This window comes from Martes martes (assembly GCF_963455335.1).
Source record: "Martes martes genome assembly, chromosome: 1".
Lineage (NCBI taxonomy): Eukaryota > Metazoa > Chordata > Mammalia > Carnivora > Mustelidae > Martes > Martes martes.
Window position 1 is genome coordinate 160,628,215 of NC_137888.1, and position 10,952 is coordinate 160,639,166.

Genomic DNA, 10,952 nt, shown 5'->3' on the forward strand with positions numbered 1-10,952 from the left:
TGGTTCCTTATGATTCTCATCTGGGGCTCTGTACACTTAGCCACACAGCAGGGCTGCCCCACAGCATGTCGACCCGGCCCCGGCCCATGTGTCCCCAGCCAGCCCAAGCCCCATGCCTCGCCCTGGAATGCCTCCCTTGTGTGTCTGAATCCCTCCATGGGCGAGGTGCGCTGGAGGCCACCTGTCCAGGGTTACTGGCACCCACAGCGGACAGGCTGAAGGGGCCACGCTCGGCTCGGGAGGAGATTTCCACCTAAGGAAGAGCAAGGATCCAGAGGATAAACCCCAGGGCCGGCCTGGGGGATACCGATCTGGAAGAGTGATCCTGGAGGGCCGGGCAGTGGGGGGCTGGCAGGCCACAGACTCAGGGGCCTCGGGCCAGGTGAGGGGTGCTCACAGTGTGTGGATGGCGGTCAGGGTTGGGAGCACCGTCGGCTGTGCAGGCTGGGGACCAAGCTGCTGCTGGTCTAGCCTGGGGCCAGCAGGTAGCCTGATCATTATTTCAAGAGACGTAAAACAAAAAAAAATGCCCATTTTTAGGGAATATCTCCTGGTTTTTAAGTTGAAAATTAATTCAGTATTTCATGATGATAATAACATTCCGCAGGCAAAGAAAATACAGCTGTAGGCCGGCTGGTACAAAGAAAACACCTGTCAGTAGAAGGTAGATGACCCAGGTCCCACACAACATAGGGACCAGTGTCGTGAAAACGCAAAAGCAGCCGGGCAACCTCTTCTGGGCATGTGTTCTGGGCAGAGTCCAGGGCTGGCACTGGGCAGCCACCTAAATCAGACCCTATCCCAGGCCTCAGGGAGGCAGACAGAGTGGTGGGAGTGGTGGACAGAGGTCATCAAGGTGCAGAGAAACGGGATGCACGTTCTCCCACAGGCATGGGGAGTTTTCTGGGAGGTCACGAGTTGCCAGCCAAGTTTTCCTCTGGGAGAGCAATTGTAGAGGCGTCTACTTTTCTCTTCTGATCTGCTTCAATATTTGCCTCAAGCATGTATTACTTTCACAACTTTTAAAGCATGGGACACATGTTTAATGAATCTGTAAGCCAATGCAGGGACACGACGAGGACACTGTAACTCAGATCCTTGGGTGCCCGGTCGGGCAGTGACTGTCCTCATCCAGGAGGGAGGATGGTGCCATTAAGCCCTCCCAGGGGTAATGCTGGCGACTGGGTTTTGGAGAACGAACAGGAGTTTCTCCCAGGCAGACCAAGGAAACTGATGGCTATCAGGTTCTCTAGGGAAGGTTTTCTGGACCAGGGCTTGAAGGATAGATGGGCTTGGGATGGCAGAAAAGATTAAGGTGTGCCACACGCATGGACATGGACAGAGAAACAACCTGGCACGTGTCAGAGGTTTGGAGTTGAGCAGGAAGGACGGGGTGTTTCCAGAGCAGGGACAGGAGCCTGAGAAGGTCTCTGCGTCCTCATAGGACCTGGCCCAGAGCTGGCCCGGAGCTATCTCTCAGAGGTCCAGGAGACCCTCAGTCCATCACTAGAGGACAAATGGCTGCCTCGGACACCCTGCCCATATGGTGTCTGTGTGGGTTCCCATAGGGAACCTGGGGAGCCAGGGCCCACTCATGGGTAGTTACAAAGACCAGAGCAGTGTAGCTTTACTAGCCCCAAACTGGGAGCCAGGCACCAGGTCTGAATCTCACCAGGAACATTCCTCACCACAGTGGGAACTTTGGCTCTCTGTCCCTTAGCTCCAATCTCCTGAACAAAACCTCCAGCTGCGGGGTAATTATAAGGAACCAAGGGTAGGAGGACGCCAAGTTCCCACCACAGGTCCTGATAGTCACTGACATTTATCTGACGCCTACTTTTCGAAGAGCTCTAACGCCATCAATCTGTTTGGTCTGCACAAGCGCCCTGTGTGGCAGTTCCAGTGCTAATCCATGGGACAGATGAAGAAACTGAGGCTGGCAGTGTTCTACACAGCCAGTGAGCGTGGGAGCTGGGATCTGAACCCTGACCAGCTGGCTCCAGCATCCGGGCTGTCACCCACCACGCCCTTCGTGCCGGTGTCACGTGTCTTTATCATTCCAAAGTTGAATTTGGCCACCCTCGATAGAGCCGCTCTGTGCCGGAGCTGGCAAAAGCAAGCCCCAGCCACCAGGAAACACCAGGATGCCTCGGAGCCGCGAATGGTGTGAATTTCCTGGGCGGGGGCGCCCTCTGCTGGCCAAGGGCTCCGAGTCCCCGCTGGCCTTGGAGGGTCTTCAGAGCAAGGTGAAGTGGGTCCAACTCTGATCTGAACTTGGCTCCCACTCAGCTGCTCCACGTGGCCAAGGGGAAACCAAGGCCTGAAAATGAAGCAGCAGCTTTGTCCAGGGCCACAGAACAGTCCATGGAAGAACTGCAGGAAGAAGCCAGACTTACGTCTTGCAGCTGGCCTGCGGGATGAAGTGGGACACCAGCATTCACTGAGCGCCTGCTGTGTTCTCTGGGCACCCGTGGTCTCCCGTGGTCTCCCATGACCCCTATTATAGAAAAAATTATTCCTGGCACTCACTAGAGACAGTGGGAAAGACTTTAGGCAGGGGGACAATGCAGCGAGGTCTTGTCACGGGGGAGTGGTGGGGCTCAACCCTGAATACAACCAAGAAAGGGGCGGGGGATGTCAGTGGATGGAAATGAGGAAGGGGAAATATCAGGCCAAGGCGGGGGGGGGGGGGGATTCTTGCTGAAGGCAGGCGTGGTGATCAGACATTGCCTGGGCCATGCTGTGGGTGAGGAGTCTGATCAGACACGCAGGTTGGAGGATTCTAGCTAAAACTGGATGTTGCACAGGCCCTGGGATGGAGTCTGTGGGGCATGAGACTCTTGATTTCAGAGCTGTGAGTTCAAGCCCCATGTCGGGTGTATAGATTACTTAAATTTTTTTTTTAAATCTAAAATAATAAAATAGAATGTCGCAGAGGAACACAGAAGCCACAAAGTCAGGGCCTACCTGAGAAGAGACTTTGGAGGAGCTGGTTTGGTCAAGGAGAATCTTCGTCATGCCAATGGCAATCCCAGGATGATCTCATTCTACAGATGAAACCCAAGGCTCAATGCCAGGCTGATTCCAAAGCCACCCTGCAGGCCAGCCTCCCAGGGAACTACATCTTAATGGCCCCTGTGTTCCACAGGGTCCAGTGGAGGGTGGCATAAGGCAAAAGGGACTCAGTTTGTCCTCTGAAATAGGAGCTGAATTAGATGGGTGTTTGCCAGCATTCAAGCCCTACCTTCACACCCTGTGCCAGAGGCTCTGGTCTCATAATCTGCGTTCCCACAGTAACAACGGACCCCACCTCACGCCCACTGTGGCTCAGTGCCCAGCTCCTGCCAGTTCATCTGAGCCTAGCAACAACAGCTCTCGGAATTAGAAATTAATATTGCCCCATTTTACGGGAAATCGAGACCAGAGCACTTGAGTACCTTGCCCAGTCCCATTGCTCAGAGTGGTGCAGCCCACTCCAGGGGCATGCCAGAAGGCCACCTCCTCCCCTCAACTGGTCTCATAGTCTCACTTGGTTGATTTTGTTTAAGATTTTATTTATTTATTTGACAAAGAGAAAGAAAGTACAAGCAGGGGGAGCAGCAGGCAGAGGGAGAAGCAGATTTCCTGCTGAGCAAGGAGCCAATGCAGGGCTTGATCCCAGGACCCAGGATCATGACCTGAGCCAAAGGCAGCCGCATAACCAACTGAGCCACCCAGGCGCCCCTAGTCTCGCTTATTTTTTTTTAATATTTTAGTTATTTATTTGACAGAGACACAGCAAGAGAGACAACACAGCAGAGGGAGTGGGAGAGGGAAAAGCAGGCTCCCCGTGGAGCAGGGAGCCCAATGCAGGGCTCAATCCCAGGACCCTGGGATCATGACCTGAGCTGAAGGCAGACGCTTAACGACTTAGTCTCACTTAGTTTTAATGAAACTTTGTAATCTACCATTTCATTGGCCTAAATAAAAGGTACTGTAAAAAAATAAATAGAATGTAAATCAAATGAAGGAATTCCATTCGGCCACACAGAGTGGTGAGTGGGAAGCATGGTGTTTGGAAGCAGCTCTGTCTTTATGAGGAGATTACACATTCGGGACTGTGAGACCCATAGCTGCCCCACTGGGGTCTCCCCTCACCCCTCTGGCTCCCAACGCACCTCCTGAGTCAGTTTGTTCCACCTTGTCCAGGGAACTGCGCTCCCTGGTCTCTCCAACAGTGGGCGTGCTGCTCTCTGGGGACACTGAGAGCTCCCCTCTCTGGGGATACTGGGGATACTCTCCTCTCTGAGGACAGCAGACTGGAGCGCTACCCCGGGGCGACCAGACTTGCCCAGTGGTCATGCGGCCCTGGGAGAGTCCCTGGTCTCTGGCTTCCAGGCCTCACGGTAAATGGAAATGAATCACACCCACCTGCCAGGTTTGCTGTAGGGACTAAACAGAACCCTGGACAAAGTATCAAAACAGGGAGACACCACATGTACCCCAATGTTGATAACAGCAATGCCCACAATAGCCAAACTATGGAGAGTCCAGATGTCCATCGACAGATGAATGGATAAAGAAGATGTGGTGTGTGTATGACGGAATATGACTCAGCCATCAGAAAGGATGAATACTCACCATTTACATCGACGAGGATGGAACTGGAGGGGATTATGCTGTGAAATAAGTCAGTCAGAGAAAGACAAGTATCATATGATTTTACCCATCTGTGGAATGTAAGAAACAAAACAGAAGAACATAATAGAAGGGAAAGAAAAATAAAATAAGACAGAAACAGAGAGGGAGACAAACCATAAGAAATTCTTAACTCTAGGAAACAAACTGAGCATTGCTGGAGGGGAGGGGCGTATTAGGATGGGGTCACTGGGTGACGGGTATTAAGGGGGACACTTGATGGAATGAGCACTGGGTGTTATATGCAACTGGTGAATCACTAAACTCTACCTCTTAAATAAACAAACAAAAAAAACACAGGGTAACACCAATGGTGGGCGGGGTGGACACACACTGGTCCCCTTGCAGAGCCTGTGACCTGCCAGTCCTCCCAACCCAGCTCCTTTGGCCAGTCCTACTCCCTGTAGCCTGCTTTGGGATCTTTGGGAAGATGGGACGTGTGGCTGTCCATCAACGGGAATGAGGGGTAGGACATGAGGGAACGACAGGTGTGGGCATCCAACACTGAGGCTGGAGGGTTGAGGACACACGCTGAAATACTCTGGGATAGAACACTGTGGATATACACACAGCAACATGGGCAGACCCCCAAAATTGAGCCAAATGAGATCAACCAGAATCAGCATGATCTAGAGCCGGTGGACACACCTGCAGGAAAATACCCCACACCCTTTACCGAGACACACACACATCTGGGGACTGCACTCCACACAGTGGGGATGTCCTCAGGGACAGGGGTTGAGAAGAGGGGTCAGGATGAAGATACTGTGAGGACGGTGGCCTTGTGTCCTCATCTGAGAAAAAGATCCAAGTAGAAAAGATTAATCATAGAACACCCAGTATGGAAGCCAGCCTATCAGGCCCTGTTTAAGGCCTAAGCACGTGTGTCCATGTCTATCAGATGGGAGCCTGTACTGTGCTGAGTCCCCAGCATGTGACCATGGATCCTGAGTAACAGGTGGGCAGCGCCCCTAGAATCACAGGACAGCCACGCTAGGACCGGCCTTCGAGACCAGCTCCACCAGCACCTGCAATCCACAAGCCCTCAAGGGCCCTCAAATCCTCCCCGTGACACACACAACACAATGAATCACAATGGTTAAGTGTGAAGCACACACATTCTTCATGCTGGGACAGTTACTTATGTTTCATTCTCATAACACAGGTATCACGGAGCCCTCTGTTTGGGTGGAAACAGAAGTAATTGCAGAACCAAGAACCAGTTCTGGGTAGGTCTGATTCCACCTTTTTCCAGCTGCCCCAGGGCTGCCTCCCACCACCACACACACATACACAGGAATTCACACACACACACACACACACACACACACACACACACACACACACACGGGTCACAGCCTGACAGAACACCTTCCTGGAGCTGTCTCTTCCCCTCCCACGCCTTGGGGGGTGCACAGACACCCCATCCCAGACCTCACACCCCAAGTCGTCCTCTCTAGCTCTGCCAAGTTCAAACAGGTCTCCTCCTCAGGACCCGGTGTCCATCCCTAACAACACACCCACCCCATCCCCATGTTCTGGGAATCCCTCACCTGGGTCTCCAGGAGCCCACTTGGTCTCCTCTGCCCAGCTCCCTCCTGGCTCTGAGCACCCTGTTCCAGGGATGGGGCTCAGAAGCAGGAAATCCTGGGCTTTCTGGAAGAGCTCTGGGAGCCAGTGGGTGACAGGTGGTGGCTTCATGTTCCTGCCACACCCCCTCCCTGTGTGCAAAGAACGACCTTTCCTGCAGGCCTTGTGCTGCACAAAACCCAGGGCCTGCCCTGGCTTCAGCCTGGTGGACGGGGTGGCCAGGCCTGGGGGCTTCTGTGACAGGCCCTAAGGGGCATGGGTCAGAGCCAGAGGCGCGGGGCCGAGACTGAGGACACAGACGGGTGCCCTCTGGAGAGAAGCCCATGTGAGCCGGGATGGAGGAGGGGGTGGCATAGCTGTGTGATGGGATGAGACGCTTGAGGGCCCCACGCATAAGGCCTGAGGGTGCAAACAATTTTCTGCTCATGAGGGGGACCGTGGAGTGGCCTGTCTGACCTGAAGGAGGTAGTCTGAGGGTGAGAACGCCAGCTCTGGGCGCAGAATGCCAGGCCTGCCTGCTGTGTGCCTTCTCTGCCCCCATGAGGGTACACAAGAGACAGAGACGGAGAGAAAGCCTCCAGCCCGCTCCTGCAGGTCATGTGGGCACAGGAAAGATCTGCTCTGCTCAGCTCCCCCAGAACTCAGTGACAAGGCAACAAGGAACCAAGCCCGGCACTGGGAAGAAGCCAGAAGAGGGTTGGAGGGGGTGCAGGGTAGGTAGCCCTGTGCCTTCCACAACTGAGGCTCCTCCCTGCCTGACAGGCCCCAGCACCCTCAAGTGTCCATGCTAGAATGGCCCTCGGACATCTGTCATTGTGCAAGAAGACGTGAGTCCCAGAGGGGAAAGGGATTTGCCTGAGGTGGCCCAGGGGCTGGCTGCAGATCTGGGACCTGGTCTCCACACCCAGGGCCTCAACCCAGTGCCCTTGGGGACCCCCGTGTGCACCCAAACCATGAGTGATGGGCGCTTATAAAGGCACTTTGTAAATAGTTTAGCTCTTCAGACGAAAGGGTTATGCTACTCATTCTAGTATACGTAGAGGAAAGAGACTCCGTTCCTTGAGCCACTGTTGCAGAAGGGTGTCACTGTGCCGTGTCACATGGTCCTTCCAGACCTCCCATCATGCGGTCCCCAATCTCCAGGCGAGCAAGGTGAGGCTGGCGAACAAGCTGAGTCTCAAGTGAGTCACAGGCAGCTGTCAGGAGCCTGGCCCGGGTAGTAACCCCACCCCGATGCAAAGGGCAGGGGAAGACAAAGGGCCTGTGCCTCCAGGAGAGGGAGCCAGCAGCTGAGGGTGTGGGCTGCCTTGAGGGGAAGAGGTGCCATGTCAGGAAGAGCTGCAGTCCCTAGCTAGGCCGGGACAGAACGGGGTGGGCAGAGAGAGACAGCAGGGCATACGTATTCACTAGGCCTTGCAGCCCACCTGTGCCGTGCCACCCCCCAGAGCTCCCGGCTTCCTCAGGTCCCCAGTTCGGCCGTCTCCTCCCCAGGACCCCTCCCAGCCCTTCAGACTGAATCCGTTTATCACATTCCTAGCATCCATCACTACGTGCAAACATTTATTTTCTGAGTTTCTTTCTAAAAGCCACACACGACTGTGCCCTGCTTACCGTGTCCCCAGTGCCTTTTAGGCAGTGTCGGACACATAGTAAAGATGTTCGTTAAGTGAATCATAGGCAATGACGTGGTGCCATTACGACTCTGCTCAGAGGGAGCTCCCAGTCTAGGGAGGCAAGTGTCCGCTGCACCTCAGAGTGCCTCCACTGCCAAATTCCCAGGAGTAAGGAAGGCCACCCAGGAGGCGAAGTCTGAAGGGGCCTCTGCCTGTTCCTCAGAAGTGCTCGTAAGAGGCATGGCCAAGGGCTCCCTGGTCTCTCCCTTCAGCCCTCAGTCCCATCCAGTCCTGCTCTTTGGGCTCCCTCTCTCCTGGGTCTGTAACCTTTCCCTCCCCGTGACCTCATTCCTCCCCCTCAGCATTTAAATGGGTTCTTGTCTTATGGGCTCTTGTCTTTTTCATCTTCACATGACTCTTCCTGGATTTCATATCCTGCATGGAAGTCAAAACTGGGGGCTAGAATCTGGGTTCCTCCTCTCCATCACCTCCCACATGCAAGTCCTTCAGGCCCTGTTATTACTCCTCTTAACTATGTCCCCGTTCTGTCTGCTTCTTCCAGGACCCGGTGCTACTACTGTTTTGTTCACTTCTGCATCCCCTGCATTTCCTTCTGGGCCTGTCACAGAAAACACGGAACCGGTGACCTGATGGAGGCTGGGAATTTAGATGGCTGGGTCGGAGGCACGATGGAAGGATCAGCTATAGTAGCGGAGAGGCTCCGGGTCGGGTCTAGCCCAGTCTTAAGGTTCCCTCTTCCCTCCCAGTCATCTCCCAAGCCTGTCTGGGCAGGTGACAGACAAGTCCCCAGATCCCAGGCCAAAGTCCCAGAGTCTAGCCCAGCTTCAAAATGGCGCCAGGGCCTGGTTCAAGGCAGCAGGCCTGTGCGGAGGCCATGGGCCCTGGGGTACGCTTGGGGGCGTTTCCTGTCTGGGCCTATGGCCCCCAACCGCTGGCAGCGCGGTTTCCGGCGGGGCTGCGGCCGGGGCCTGCACTATCAGCTCGGTACCAGACGCCCGGTCAGGATACTTGTGGTGAAACTGTGAGGGTGCACTTGGTCCTTTGGGGTTTTCTCCTGTGTCAGCCTCCAAGACAAATGAAGGAGAGAAAGTGACATCCAGCCCTTCTTCAGCCATGTTTACCCCCTTCTGAGCCAGGGGCCAGGCTGTGGGCAGCAGCTGCCCGGGGCGGGGGCCCGCCACCCAACCACCTATGTCTGCAAGGGCCAGCTAAAAGCTGGAGCAGTGGAGGAGGCCAGGGCCAGGCCACTGTGGTCAGGAATCTTGGCTAGGACTGGACAAAGGGGATTGGCCTGGGGGTCTGAACAGGAGTGGGAAGCCCCTGGTGAGCACTCCTCTTCACCTGCCAAGAGGGCCTCGGAGTGGGCAGGCTAGGCCTGAGACCAAATGAGAGCTATCAGTGTCTGAGGTATCTCACCCTACACAGGAGTCAGGGGGTACCACGCCTGAACCAAGGCTCCACCCTCAGGACCCCACCTCACTGCACCCTGGGACTTACCAGGAGGAAACTGAACCCCTGTCTGACACGGAAATCAAGGACCAGAGAGACAGAGCGCTGTCCATGGACTAAGATGCCGTGCCCCAGAGCTAGGAATACGAGGAGCAGGGGAAGCAGAGTGTAGGGATATCTCCCCTGTGGTCCCCAGTTCTGATGCTGGGAGAGCCATGGGCTCTGGCCAGCCCAGCTGGCCCCCAAACCCTACAGGACATCTGGGGGACCAAGTCCTCATTGCCCTTTGGCAACAGCACAGTCTGTGTTGCCCACCGACCCCAGACCCAGTTCTAGCCCAGGCCAGGGCTGTGGTTCCCAACTCACACCCCTAGATGGCGCCAGAGCCAGAGCATTGGCATTGGAGAATGTCAGAGTGGCCCTGCCCTTGGAGTGGCTGCAGCTCCGCACATGCGCCGCTCTTCTAGCCCAGCTGGCCCTCTGCGCCTGTGCATTCGGCCTTACTTCCTGGCGCCCGCAGTGACGTGTCCACAGGTTTCACAGCGATACAAGGGCGCAAGCGCAGCAAACTCCCCAGACCTGCGAGCAGCCCACCAGCCCAGCAGAGGGAGCCTGGCAACACAAACTCTAGGTTCCTGCCAAGTTTTTTCCTGCTCCAAAACTGAGAAAACATTTAACCAAATGCAAAAGTGTGGGGAGGGCTGAGGAAAAAACTGGTCAAACGGTCTGAGATGGTATATACCCAGGGTAACCTGGTCCCTGCCCTGAGACACACAGCTGCCCCTGGGCTTCCTGAGAAAAGCAGGGCCAGCGCTGGGAGGCAAAGGAGAGGGGTGGCCACTGCAGGGCTGCTGGGCGAGCAACAGGCAATTCCAAGGGAGCGAGGGGAGGCCCAGCTCGGTACCCCCTAAGGGCACCAGAGGCTGGGTGCGTGTGGAGCCAGGCCAAAAGCCATCCCATGAGGCCAGAACACCCCAAGGACACACCCACTGGTTTCACATGGACACCACGGCACAGGCACAAGCACAGCAACCTCCCCAGGCCTCTCACTGTCAGAAGCACTGATTGGCAAAACGGAAAAAGATTAAGGAATGTAACAGAACCAACAATTAATGCTTAACGAGCAGTTGCCCTATGACCCTTCACATCTATGACTCATGTGATCCAGCCTATGAAGCAGATAACTGAGCCCTGCTCCCTTTCACAAATGAGGAAACAGCGGCCCCAAAGACTCATCTGAGGTCACAGTGACTGGGCTTTCTATGCAGTCCATCTGACTGCGTGCCCAAGTCTTGAGCCAACTTTCTCCTCCATATCCAAGTCCTCTCCTTCCTTTGGACCCTGGATCTTCCCACTGCCTGAGAAACCTCACCCTGCCCACCTTTTTTTATGTTCAGCCTCATTTTCCACCAAACCCAACCCACTGGCATTGAACACACTTGAAGTCTCCCCTCTACCAGCATTCACAGCTGCATGCCCTGTGGTGCCCCCCAGCCTTCTCTCTCACGGCCTCTGATGCACACCTTCCACACAGGTAGGAAGCCTCCCTTGAGTCCCACTCCCTTTTCCACTGCTCCACCCACACCGTGCTCAAGCCCCTGA